The 14,387-nt window shown below is 41.1% G+C and overlaps 1 pseudogene; it reads right to left on the bottom strand.

Annotated features, from left to right (window-relative positions):
• Positions 1-10,337, bottom strand: part of LOC115197766 (perilipin-3-like) — a 43,284-nt pseudogene extending 32,947 nt beyond the window's left edge.
• Between the last annotated feature and the right edge of the window lie 4,050 nt (positions 10,338-14,387).

Here is a 14,387-nt window from a genome sequence, read left to right as displayed (position 1 = left end):
TAGGAAGGATTAGCTGTGTAGAAGAGGAGGGACCTTTTGTTAATTTTCATTACTTGGACCCCGATCCCAAACACTCCCTTCTCTTACCTTCCCTGGTTGTTTTTTGTTTTCTTACTGATTCTTTGAGTGTTTTTATATTGTTTTATTTAATTACATTACTAAACATCCCCTGAGGGCTAACATTGAGTTCTGGTTGTGGTCTGGTTATTTTAGCTCATTACACCCCACATTTCTTCCCCTTTCATCTGTATTACCTGGTGTGTTTAGGCCCAGGCATTTACGTCTCCTCCTCAGACCAGCTACACCCGAGGGGAGAACGTAATAATACATTTCGCTCTTTTGTTCAAGCATTTGTCTACAATGTGTGTACAAGGCTCTGGTGATGGAGTGACCAAGCAAGTTATTTTTCAGGTTTGTCCCTTCCACATCCACAAAATGATGTACAGTGGAAACTAATTAAAGTGGAAAATAATCAAACAATCCATTGGGGAAAAAACCTGGTTTGGCATTTTAAGACAGCTCTGAAAGATTCCAGACTAAATTTAATGTTGGCTATTATTCATTGCATTACTTAAGTCTCATACCATGATGAAATGGGGAGAAATATAGGGGGAAGTTGAAGGAATAAGTAAAACATCTAAAGTTAAAATTGTGAAAATGGTGATAATGCTCTTTTAGTGAAAAAGGAGGTTTAGGGAAATTAATGATAAAAAATATATTTGGAGATGTTTTCATGAAATAAACACATACACAGTGATTTATTAGACACACAATGATGATTTAAAAATACAATTAAAACACTTATTCTGTTCCAAACAGGTTCCAAATAGAGGACTTCACCACATCTCAGCATGGCATGGACCTGTTGAAGCACTTGCACAGACATCTCATGCACTACTGACATGTGTAGCTAAAATAAAGCATAACACTCAATAAAAACATTTGTTTGGGTACGTACAGTAAAACTCCCCCAGATATGAGTCAAACAATACTATTCTGTGTTCAACCTACTGTCATTCATCTGTAGTATTTAATTCACTGTTATTAAATATGTCCCACAAAATAAATGAGTTGATATCACCTTTTATTTTAACTAGTGTTAAAACATTGATGGTCAACGTATTTTGTGAAAAAGTTTTAAATTGACACGAAACAGACAGCTGGGAGGCATGTAGCTTTGCGGTTAAGAGCGTTGGGCCAGTAATCGAAAGGTCACTGGTTTGAATTCCAAAGCCCCCTGAAAAATCTGTCGAAGTGTCCTTGAGAAAGCCACTTAACCCTAATTGCTCCTGTAAGTCACTCTAACACAAACTATAGACAGATAGACAGAAACTAAAACAGGAAACGCCCGTGCTCAGGCCTATCCAATGCTGGTCTGACCAATCGGATTCCACACTTCAAGATTGCTTCGATCACGTGGACTGGAATATGTTCCGGGTAGCCTCAGACAACAACATTGATGTACACGCTGACTCGGTGAGCGAGTTTATTAGCAAGTGCATTTGTGATGTTGTACCCACTGTGACTATTACAACCTTCCCTAACCAGGAACTGTGGATTGATGGCAGCATTCAAACAAAACTGAAAGCCCGAACCACCGCTTTTAATCATGGCAAGGCGACTGGAAACTTGACAGAATACAAACAGTGTAGCTATTCCCTCCACAAGGCAATCAAACAACCAAAGAGTCAGTATAGAGACAAAGTTGAGTCACAATTCAACGGCTCAAACACGAGACGAATGTGGCAGGGTCTACAGTCAATCGCGGATTACAAAAAGAAAACCAGCCCCGTCACGGACATCAACATCCTGTTCCCAGACAAATTAAACAACTTCTTTGCTCGCTTTGAGGACAATACAGTGCCACTGACACGGCCCGCTACCAAAGCTTGTGGGCTCTCCTTCACTGTGGCCAACGTGAGTAAAACATTTAAATGTGTTAACCCTAGCAAGGCTGCCGGCCCAGACTGCATCCCTAGCCTCGTCCTCGGAGCATGCGCAGACCAGCTGGCTGGTGTGTTTACGGACATATTCAATCAATCCCTATCCCAATCTGCTGTGCCCACATGCTTCAAGATGGCCACCTTTGTTCCTGTTCCCAAGAAAGCTAAGGTAACTGAACTAAATGACTATCACCCCGTAGCACTCACTTCTGTCATCATGAAGTGCTTTGAGAGACTAGTCAAGGATCATGTCACCTCCACCCTACCTGATACCCTAGACCCACTCCAATTTGCTTACCGCCCCAATAGGTCCGCAGACGACGCAATCGCCATCACACTGCACACTGCCCTATCCCCTCTGGACAAGAGGAATACCTATGTACATGTAAGAATACTGTTAATTGACTACAGCATACCCCAACAACAGAACGATGTGGGCGTGTATCGGATCATGCTATATGAGATAATAGCAAGCATTTTTTAAATGGTTTGTTTGAGATAAGTTTGAGGTGGGGTTTTTGAAGTGTTTTTTTTTAAATCCAATTTACAGCATACTTTGGCCACAAATATGAGTATAGGAGTCAACAACATCATCTGGGAATATTTTCTGTTATCCTCATGGCAAAATGTGAAGAATAGCATGAGATGAGCTATAAAAGAGCACATTTTCTCACTGCCAATGTAAAATGTCTAAAATTTCAGGAAATTAGCTTTATAAGTGACACATTTTCTCTCAGACTCATGACAAAATGTATAGAATAGCATTATAAATCTACAATTTTTTCTCTCTGACCCATGGGAAAATGTGTTGAAATACAGGAAGATAGCTGTTTTCCATCCCAAAAATCTCTTTCCCTAAACAAATAATATATTACATTTGGGGGGGGACCTTCCAGGTTTCCTTCCACTTATACTGTTTTCAAAATACCCCTCCATATAACCCTCAAGAGGGTCGTAATATGTCATGTCAAACTGTGCAGAATTGCTGAAAATGTGTTTTAAAATTTTAAATAACATTCCGGAGAAGGACACCCTGAACCCACGCTTACTGTTCTTCCCCCACAATTTCATCCAGGAACATAGAGCTGAATTATTAGTATCCTCAATATTTATTCTAGCATTTCTGGGCAGGCTACTGCGTATTGCCTTTTCCCAATATAATTGTAACACGTGCCGTTTAGAGGGTTTGGAGAGTGGAGCGTCAAGGACAATTAAGACTAGACAGAGGCAGCACACAGGAGCTCTACAAAACAAGTCTTTATTCTCCTCTCACTAAGAAACATCCTTGTTTCTCTAACATAAAATAATTCCTGAATAGTATATGCATATTTCCCAGATACATTTTATAAAAAATAAAGCAAAAAATCTGACACATCTTACATTACCTGAGACTTTTTTATAACCTCCACACACATAACAAAAATATGCCACTGACAGAAAATGTCAATAGCCAATAAACCAACAGCGCAAAATAAATATATTTAATCTATCTTTTTTCTTCTTTAATGAACTCAATGTCCTTTTTCTCCAAACCATCAAAGTCTACAAGGATCATGTGCGGTCCGCACGCACACAACAAGCCCACAGTCGTGTGGGAGACGCATCCCCAAGGCCTCTTTCAGTTTCACTTGACACTGTCACAAAAGGTCACACAAACAGTAGCTGGTTGTATAGCTCTCCCATGCAGCTCCCAGGTAATCAGCTCCATCCATTCCATCTGAGCATCCAGCCTGTCAAAGAGCAGAATCCTCCTGTGCTAAGTGCACACCCATGCAGCCACATTGCATCTACGTTGAAAATGCCAAGGCTCTGGCCCGCAGCGGATGGTGGGAGAATCCCAAATCCCATTACGTCCACAAAGCAAAATATACAGTACATGTTAAATATATGTAAAAGGCTTGGTAAAATAAACTTTAGTTGGTAATAACAGTGTAGTCAGTGTAGGGTGGCAAGTAGCCCAGCAGTTAGAGCATTGGACCAGTACCTGAAAGGTTGCTAGTTTGAATCCCTGAGCCAACAAGGTGAAAAATCTATCTGTAAGCCATTTAACTCTAATTGCTCCAGTGTCACCAGTGACAATGGCAGACCCTGGTTATGACTCAGGGAGAGTTGGGATATGCAAAAATCACATTTCCAATTCACACGTGTGACATAGAACAAATATAAGCATGCATTAAACTATTATTATAGATTAGGTGGACAATCCAGTACTCACTGGTTACCTCTCCTACAGGCAAAGACCTCTAAGCATTTCCAATTTTTGCTGTTGAATGCTTATCTACACACAATGTGTCAGCTAAGCTCATTCATTATTAAAATGAAAAGCCTGAAGTAAAACTCCTCTGCATATTACCCATCTTTTCAGTTTTTTTGGCACACGTCTATGTACCAAGACTTTGAATAATTACATTTGTTCACATCCCACATTAATAAACAGCCAATCTTTACAAAATAGTTGTAGCTGTTGCAAAAAAATACCTAATCTGATAATTGCTTCAAGCACTCACCTATTAAATCAATCAAATTTGATTGGTCACATACACATGGTTAGCAGATGTTAATGTGAGTGTAGCGAAATGCTTATACTTCTAGATCCGACAGTGCAGCGGTATCTAACAAGTAATATGTAACAATTCCACAACAAAACCTAATACATACAATCTAGTAAAGGAAAGGATGAGAATATATAAGTATAAAATATATGGATGAGCAGTGACAGAGCAGCTAAGATGCAATAGATAGTAAAGAATAGATAATGAAGGATACAGTATACAGTATATACATATGAGATGAGTAATGCGAGATATGTAAACATTCTTAAAGTGGCATCATTAAAGTGACTAGTGTTCCATTTATTAAAGTGGCCAATGATATCAAGTCTGCAGCCGCCTCTCTGTGCTAGTGATGGCTGTTTAACAGTCTGATGGCCTTGAGATAGGAGCTGTTTTTCAATCTCTCTGTCCCAGCTTTGATGCACCTGTACTGACCTCACCTTCTGGATGGAAGCGGGTGAACAGGTATTGGCTCGGGTGGTTATTGTCCTAGATTATCTTTTTTTGCCTTCCTGTGACATCGGTGTTGTTGGTGTCCTGGAGGGCAGGTAGTTTGCCCCCAGTGATGACTTGTGCAGACCGCACCACCCTCTGGAGAGCCCTGAGGTTGTGGGCGGTGCAGTTGCTGTACCAGGCAGTGATACAGTCTGACAGGATAATCTCAATTGTGCACCTGTAAAAGTTAGTGAGGGTTTTCGGTGACAAGCCACATTTCTTCAGCCTCCTGAGGTTGAAGAGTCACTGTTGCGCCTTCTTCACCACACTGTCTGTGTGAGTGGACCATTTCAGTTTGTCGGCGATATGTATACTGAGGAACTTAAAACTTTCCACCTTCTCCACTGCTGTCCCATCGATGTGGATAGGGGGGTACTCCCTTTGCTGTTTCCTGAAGTCCACAATCATCTCTTTTGTTTTGCTGACATTGAGTGAGAGGTTATTTTCCTGACACCACACTCCGAGGGCCCTCACCTCCTCCCTGTAGGCCGTCTCGTCGTTGTTAGTAATCAAGCCTGCCACTGTGGCATCGTCCACAAACTTGATGATTGAGTTGGAGGCGTGCATGGGTGGGTGTTGTTTCCTAACTTCACCACCTGGGGGCGGCCCGTCAGAAAGTCCAGGACCCAGTTGCACAGGGCGGGGTCGAGACCCAGGGTCTCAAGCTTAATGATTAGTTTGGAGGGTACTATGGTGTTGAATGCTGAGCTGAAGTCAATGAACAGCATTCTTACATAGGTATTCCTCTTGTCCAGATGGGATAGGGCAGTGTGCAGTGTGATGGCGATTGTATCGTCTGCAGACCTATTGGGGCGGTAAGAAGATTGTAGTGGGTCTAGGGTGACAGGTAGGGTGGAGGTGATATGATCCTTGACTAGTCTCTCAATGCACTTCATGATGACAGAAGTAAGTGCTTCGGGGCGATAGTCATTTAGTTCAGTTACCTTTGCCTTCTTGGGTACAGGAACAATGATGGCCATCTTGAAGCGTGGGGACAGCAGACTGGGACAGGGATTGATTTATTTATTTTATTTTTTATTTCACCTTTATTTAACCATGTAGGCCAGTTGAGAACAAATTCTCATTTACAACTGCTACCTGGCCAAGATGCGACACAAAGATACACATGGGATAAACAAACATACAATCAATAACACAATAAAAACGTGTGTGCAACTGCAGTAAGAATAGGGAGGTAAGGCAATAAATAGAACACAGTGGAGAAAAAATTGCAATTTTGAAATTAAACAATGGAGTGATAGATGTGCAAAAGATGAATGTGCAAGTAGAGATACTGGGGTGCAAAGGAGCAAAAAATAAACAACAATATGGGAATGAGGTAGTTGGGTGGGCTATTTACTGATGGGCTATGTACAGGTGCAATGATCGGTGCAGGTGCAATGATGTGTGCAATGATCTGCTCTGACAGCTGATGCTTAAAGTTAGTGAGGGAGATATAAGACTCCAGCTTCAGTGATTTTTGACATTCGTTCCAGTCATTGGCAGCAGAGAACTTGAAGGAAAGGTGGCCAAAGGAGGAGTTGGCTTTGGGGATGACCAGTGAAAGGCTTAATGTGAGTCTGGAAGGAGAGTTTACAGTCTAACCAGACACCTAGGTATTTGTAGTTGTCCACATATTCTAAGTCAGAACCGTCCAGAGTAGTGATGCTAGACGGGCGGGCGTGTGCGGGCAGAGATCGGTTGAAGAGCATGCATTTAGTTTTACTTGCATTTAAGAGCAGTTGGAGGCCACGGAAGGAGTGTTGTATGTCATTGAAGTTTGTCTGGAGGTTTGTTAGCACAGTGTCCAAAGAAGGGCCAGAAGTATACAGAATGGTGTCATCTGCGTAGAGGTGGATCAGAGAATCATCAGCAGAAAGAGCGACATCATTGATGTATAAAGAGAAAAGAGTCGACCCGAGAATTGAACACTGTGGCACCCCCATAGAGACTGCCAGAGGTCTGGACAACAGGCCCTCCGATTTGACACACTGAACTCTATCTGATAAGTAGTTGGTGAACGAGGTGAGGTAGTCATTTGAGAAACCAAGGCTGTTGAGTCTGCCGATAAGAATGTGGTGATTGACAAAGTCATTTATCGATGGTGGTTATGATATTGTTTAGGACCTTGAGCGTGGCTGAGGTGCACTCAAGACCAGCTCGGAAACCAGATTGCATAGCGGAGAAGGTACGATGTGATTCGAAATGGTCGGTGTTCTGTTTGTTAACTTGCTTTAGAAGACTTTAGAAACCCCCTTTGAAGAGGGGTTGACCGCGGCAGCTTTCCAATCTTTAGGGATCTCATATGATATGAAAGAGAGGTTGAACAGGCTAATAATAGGGGTTGCAACAATTGCAGCGGATAATTTTAGAAAGAGAGGGTCCAGATTATCTATCCCGGCTGATTTGTAGGGGTCCAGTTTTTGCAGCTCTTTCAGAACATCAGCTATCTGGATTTGGGTGAAGGAGAAATGGGGGAGGCTTGGGCAATTTGCTGTGTGGGGTGCAGAGCTGTTGACCGGGGTAGGAGTAGCCAGGTGGAAAGCAGTAGAAAAATGCTTATTGAAATTCTCAATTATCATAGATTTATCGGTGGTGACAGTGTTTCCTAACCTCAGTGCAGTGGGCAGCTGGGAGGAGGTGCTCTTATTCTCCATGGACTTTACAGTGTCCCAGAACTTTTTGGAGTTTGTGCTACAGGATGCAAATTTCTGTTTGAAAAAGCTAGCCTTTGCTTTCCTAACTGACTGTGTATATTTGTTCCTGACTTCCCTGAAAAGTTGCATATTGCAGGGGCTATTCGATGCTAATGCAGTACGCCACATGATGTTTTTGTGCTGGCCAAGGGCAGTCAGGTCTTAACCTCTATGGGTTTGCGTCCCACCTACTCAACAGCCAGTGTAATCCCGTGGTGCGATATTCAAATACCTTAGAAATGCTACTACTTCAATTTCTCAAACATATGACTATTTTACACCATTTTAAAGACTCTTGTTAATCTAACCACACTGTCCGATTTCAAAAAGGCTTTACAACGAAAGCAAAACATTAGATTATGTCAGCAGAGTACCCAGCCAGAAATAATCAGACACCCATTTTTCAAGCTAGCATATAATGTCACAAAAAACAAAACCACAGCTAAATGCAGCACTAACCTTTGATGATCTTCATCAGATGAACTCCTAGGACATTATGTTATACAATACATGCATGTTTTGTTCAATCAAGTTCATATTTATATCAAAAACCAGCTTTTTACATTTGCATGTGACTAGCATGTGACTAGCATTCCCACCGAACATTTCCGGTGAATTTACTAAATTACTCACGATAAACGTTCACAAAAAACATAACAATTGTTTTAAGAATTATAGATACAGAACTCCTTTATGCAATCGCTTTGTCCGATTTTAAAATAGCTTTTCGGTGAAAGCACATTTTGCAATATTCTGAGTAGATAGCCCGGCCATCACAGGCTAGCTATTTTGACACCCACCAAGTGTGGTACTCACCAAACTCAGAATTACTATTAGAAAAATTGGATTACCTTTGCTGTTCTTCGTCAGAATGCACTCCCAGGACTTCTACTTCAATAACAAATGTTGGTTTGGTTCCAAATAATCCATAGTTATTTCCAAATAGCGGCGTTTTGTTCGTGCGTTCAAGACACTATCCGAAGGGTAAAGAAGGGTGACGTGCCCGACGCGTTTCGTGACAAAAAATTTCAAAATATTCCATTACCGTACTTCGAAGCATGTCAAACGCTGTTTAAAATCAATTTTTATGCGATTTTTCTCATAAAAAAAGCGATAATATTCCGACCGGGAAACCCTGTTTTCGTTCAAAGACGAAAAAATAAAAACATGGTGGAGTCTCGTGCACGCGCCTCAGTCTCATTGTTCTCAGATCGACCACTATCCAAATGCGCTACTGTTTTTCAGCCATGGCCTGCAAAGTCACCATTCATCGTTCTGGCGCCTTCTGAGAGCCTATGGGAGCGTTAGAAAATGTCACGTTATGCCAGAGATCCCCTGTTTTGGTTAGAGATGATCAAGAAGGCCAAGAAATAGTCAGAGAGAGGGCTTCCTGTTTGGAATCTTCTCAGGTTTTGGCCTGCCAAATGAGTTCTGTTATACTCACAGACACCATTCAAACAGTTTTAGAAACTTTAGGGTGTTTTCCATCCAAATCAAACAATTATATGCATATTCTACTTACTGGGCAGGAGTAGTGACCAGATTAAATTGGGTACGTTTTTTATCCGGCCGTGCAAATACTGCCCCCTATCCCCAACAGGTTAAGTGAACCAAGGGCTATATCTATTCTTACATTTTTGGAATGGGGCATGCTTATTTAAGATGGTAAGGATGCCATTTTTAAAGAATAACCAGGCATCCTCTACTGACGGAATGAGGTCAATATCCTTCTAGGATACCCGGGCCAGGTCGACTAGAAAGGCCTGCTTGCTGAAGTGTTTTAGGGAGCGTTTGACAGTGATGAGGGGTGGTCGTTTGACCGCGGACCCATTACGGATGCAGGCAATGAGGCACTGATCGCTGAGATCCTAGTTGAAGACAGCAGAGGTATATTCAGAGGGCAAGTTGTTCAGGATGATATCTATGAGGGTGCCTGTGTTTACAGATTTAGGGTTGTACCTGGTAGGCTCCATAATAATTTGTGTGAGATTGAGGGCATCTAGCTTAGATTGTAGGACGATTGTAGGATGGATTGAATATGTCCTTAAACACACCAGCCAGCTGGTCTGCGCATGCACTCAGGACGTGGCTAGTGATGCCGTCTAGACCGGCAGCCTTGCGAGGGTTAACCGTTTAAATGTTTTACTCACGTCGGCCATGTAGAAGGAGAGCCCACAGTCTTTGGTAGCGGACCGAGTCGGTGGCACTGTATTGTGCTCAAAGTGAGCAAAGAAGTTGTTTAATTTGTCTGGGAGCAAGACGTCAATTTTCCGCGACGGGGATGGTTTTCTTTTTGTAATTCGTGATTGACTGTAGACCCTGCCACATACGTCTCGTGTTTGAGCCGTTGAATTGCGACTCCACTTTGTCTCTATACGGACGCTTTATTGTTTGATTGCCTTACAGAGGGAAAAACTACACTGTTTGTATTCGCCCGTGTTTGCAGTCGCCTTGCCATGATTAAATGCGGTGGTACGTGCTTTCAGTTTTGCGTGATTGCTGCCATCAATCCACGTTTTCTGATTAAGGAATGTTTTAATAGTCACAGTGGGTACAACATCTCCTACACACTTCCTTATTAACTCGCTCACCGAGTCAGCGTATACGTCAATGTTGTTGGCTGAGACTACCCAGAACATATCCCAGTCCATGTTATCGAAGTAATCTTGAAGTGTGGAATCTGATTGGTCAGACCAGCATTGGATAGACATAATCACGGGCGCTTCCTGTTTTAGTTTCTGCCTATAGGAGGGGAGCAACAAGATGGAGTCATGGTCAGATTTCCAAAAGGAGGGCCTTGTATGAATCGCTGAAGTTAGAGTAGCAGTGGTCGAGTGTGTTACTTGCTCGTGTACTGCAATCAATATGCTGATAGAATTTAGGTAGCCTTGTTCTCAGATTAGCTTTGTTAAAATCCCCAGCTACAATAAATGCAGCCTCAGGATATATGGTTTCCAGTTTGCATAAAGTCCAGTGAAGTTCCTTGATAACCATCTTGGTATCTGCTTGTGGGGGGATATACACGGCTGTGACGATAACCAAGGAGAGTTCTCTTGGGAGATAATACGATCGGCATTTGATTGTGAGGAATTCTAGGTCAGGTGAACAAAAGGACTTGAGTTCTTTTATGTTGTTACAATTACAGACTCATATTCTTTCATAGTTTAATATTGACGCTGACACATATGAGTCTTTCCTCAGGCAGACTCCCCACTGCCGCCCCTGGAGCATTTTCACATTGAGGTGAATCACCACGCTTCGGTGTCTCTCCTGCTGGTACCTCAAAGGTGAAGCAGCAGGGGCGAACAGGCACCACCCTCATGAAAAAGTACTACTGAATTACTACACAAAACCTATTTGTAGTCAAAACCATACAGCTCCACTACATAGTAATCACATAGATTGTTTACTATTTGATCTTAGTAGTAGGGCTGTTGCAGTGACCATATTACCGCCACACCAGCAGTCACAAGTCATGAAAGCAGTCAAATTCCACATGACTGTTTAGTTACTGTAATTAGGGTTCTCCAAGCTCTGATGATGCTGCTGGTCATTAGTAGACTACCAAACTTGCTAACTGTCTGGTAGTCAGCACTCTATTGTCCCTCTAATCACTCTGACATCAATGCAAATGTAATCGAAAATCAAATCAAACACTTCATGAGAGCCCATAAACTCATGTTGCGCAACATTTCTATAGGCTATGCAATTGCAGGAGAAAACAGAGTGACACCATTAATAAAAATAAAAAGAATACAATTCTGCTTTCTATAGGCTGCTATATTTATTTCTCAACTTTCTTAATATCAAGCACATTGCTTATATTTACAACAGGATTATAGCCTACCTGGCTGGCATGAAAATAAACCACAGGGAAAAGCACCCTCCATTCGCTGTTTATGTGCATGAATGACATGACATTTTTTCCCGCTGCCCCCATTTCGATATAGGTGCATGATAATGGTCCATTCTAAATCAAAACAAATGTCACACATATATTATTTCGTATATGTAAAGACAATATTAAATTAAGAATAGTCTGATGGGTGACAATATTAGCCTATCACTTATGAATTATATATTATCACTTGCGAATGACGCCCAGCATAAGAAACAATGACTTTTTTTGTGACTTTTGTAGTCCAACATGTTTTAATACAGTTTGCATCACAACTAAAGTTGCCAAATAACTTCTTAAAATGTAGCACATTAATCTGCTTTACAAGGGGTGTAGAACCTGACTGGCATATATAAGCAGCGCCGAGTTGCAAGTTTGGGGAAGCTAATTTTCACCATAAAAATGCACCTTTATAATAAAAGCATTACATGCATAATCTAATTTGCGGTCACATTTGATATTGGTGTTTTCCGCTAATGGAACATATGCGCTTATAGCCTACTACCATGTGTGCATTGCTGCACTTATAATGTGAAGGAATAGCCTAATAGTTTATCAACATTTTGATGTACTCATTTGTGATCTGTCGCATCCCACAACTGTTCCAGAGTATGTTTGGAATATTTATTTCTCGCTCAGAATAGAATAGGTTGACTTTTGTACAACAGGGTATAGTAGAGCAGCAGGTAGCCTAGTGGTTAGAGCATTGGACTAGTAACCGAAAGGTTGCAAGATTGAATCCCCGAGCTGACAAGGTAAAAAGCTGTCGTTCTGCCCCTGAATAAGGCAGTTAACCCACTGTTCCTAGGCTGTCATTGAAAATAAGAATTTGTTCTTAATTGGCTTGCCTAGTAAAATAAAAATAGATTTACATAGGCTAGTGCTTTTGCTGTTCGTTAGGCCTACTCATCTTGTTGGCTGACGAAAAGTAAATGTGGACTGTTCTTCCAATATCTTCAATATGCACCTCGGAATTGGATAAGGACACACACAGTTGCATCCCCGTAGCCTGTGAGAAAGACCTGATCACGTGACAGACAGCCGTGTGAGTGAGAGGGGGCTTCTCCCCCTCAGGGAGAAGGGCATAAAGCAGCACTCCTGGCTGCAAAAGGCATGGATTTTTTAGGGTGCATTACGGCCACAAAAGGGATGCCGCCTTGAAATTCAAGGCATTATCAAGTGCTTGTCAAATTGTGAATGAGATACTATTGGAGTGTGTGCAGCCTGCGCAAAAAAACAATGCAGAGCTCATGCCTTTCAAGCGACTTTTTTCAAATCATCATTAGTCTCATCATGCAGCCTTACAATGTATTAAAAATCAAAACATACAGCCTAACGTTCGTAGAACAACTAAAGTTACATTAATAAATTAAGCATATTGGAGTACCAGGGTTGGTTAGGTTACTTTCTAAATGTAATCTGTTACAGTTACTAATTACCTGTCCAAAATTGAGTAATCCAAAAGTTACGTTACTGATGACAAACTGTCACACCCTGACCATGGAGAGCCCTTGGTTCTCTATGGTGTTGAGGTCAGAGCGTGACTAGGGGGGTGTTCTAGTTTTCTTATTTCTATGTTGGTGTGCTTGGTATGGTTCCCAATTAGAGGCAGCTGGTAATCGTTGCCTCTAATTGGGGATCATATTTAGGTAGCCTTTTTCCGCACCTGTGTTTGTGGGATATTATTTTGTGTTTGTGCACCACATAGTCATGTTTTGTTGTTTGTTTATCGTTTTGTTTTGCTGAAGTTTCACTTGAGAATAAAGATGTGGACCTCTACGTACACTGCACCTTGGTCCAGTTCTTACGACAACCGTGACACAAACTCAGTAATCTTTTTACGTTACTGAGTTACTTTTAGATGACTTTCCCCTTAAAAGACATTAGAAGTAGATGAAAATGTATGTTACCAATTGAACAACATCTATTGCAGGATAAATCAATGTTAAAGTTTACATAGCTGGCCATATATAGATGTTACATTTTACTTTATGGGTTGGTTATGTAGGCTTCTTCTAACCCATCGCTTTCTACTACATATAATAATACGATTAAATTATATCTTTATATTAAAAACCAAAGTCTATCACATTTCCAGTCATTCCAATAAATGTTATACCCCTTGATCTTCTAGAATAGGAACGTTTTCATCAAGGCAAAGGGTGGCTACTTTGAAGATTCTCAAATATAAAATATATTTTGATTTGTTTAACCCTTTTTTGGTTACTACTTGATTCCATATGTGTTATTTCATAGTTTTGATGTCTTCACTATTATTCTACAATGTAGAAAATAGTAAAAATAAAGAAAAACCCTTGAACGAGTACCTGTGCACATCGATGTGTCTTCAAATGCTACAAATCTGTCATTGAACATAGATTGCATATTTATCTTTAAGACATTTCTTAGAGCAAATACCAATAGGTTGAGTAAAACAAAGTGGACCTTCGGAATATACAGTGAAAAGACCAAGGCATACATTATCAAAATTCAGTATACATTATGAATAGATATGGTGATCTTGTGGTCAGTAACCCAAGTTATATATATTTTAGACGTGCTTGGTGTAATGAACTGGGTTTGGAGACGTAGCGGAGTCAGGCGCAGGACACAGGTTTGAGTGAAAACAGTCTAGTATACAAAAAAAAAAAAAAAAGCAAAATCTCCAACAGGAAACAACAGTGTGAGGAGAAACACCAACAACCACTGACAACGAACAATCACGGACAAAACAGAAAGGTAAGCCAGAGGGTTAAATAAGGAACATAATAAGGGAATTGAAACCAGGTGTGTGTAATCAAGA

Source organism: Salmo trutta, chromosome 7 (assembly GCF_901001165.1).
Source record: "Salmo trutta chromosome 7, fSalTru1.1, whole genome shotgun sequence".
Lineage (NCBI taxonomy): Eukaryota > Metazoa > Chordata > Actinopteri > Salmoniformes > Salmonidae > Salmo > Salmo trutta.
The sequence above is the reverse complement of the archived record's forward strand: the minus strand, read 5'-3'. Positions and strand labels throughout refer to the sequence as shown.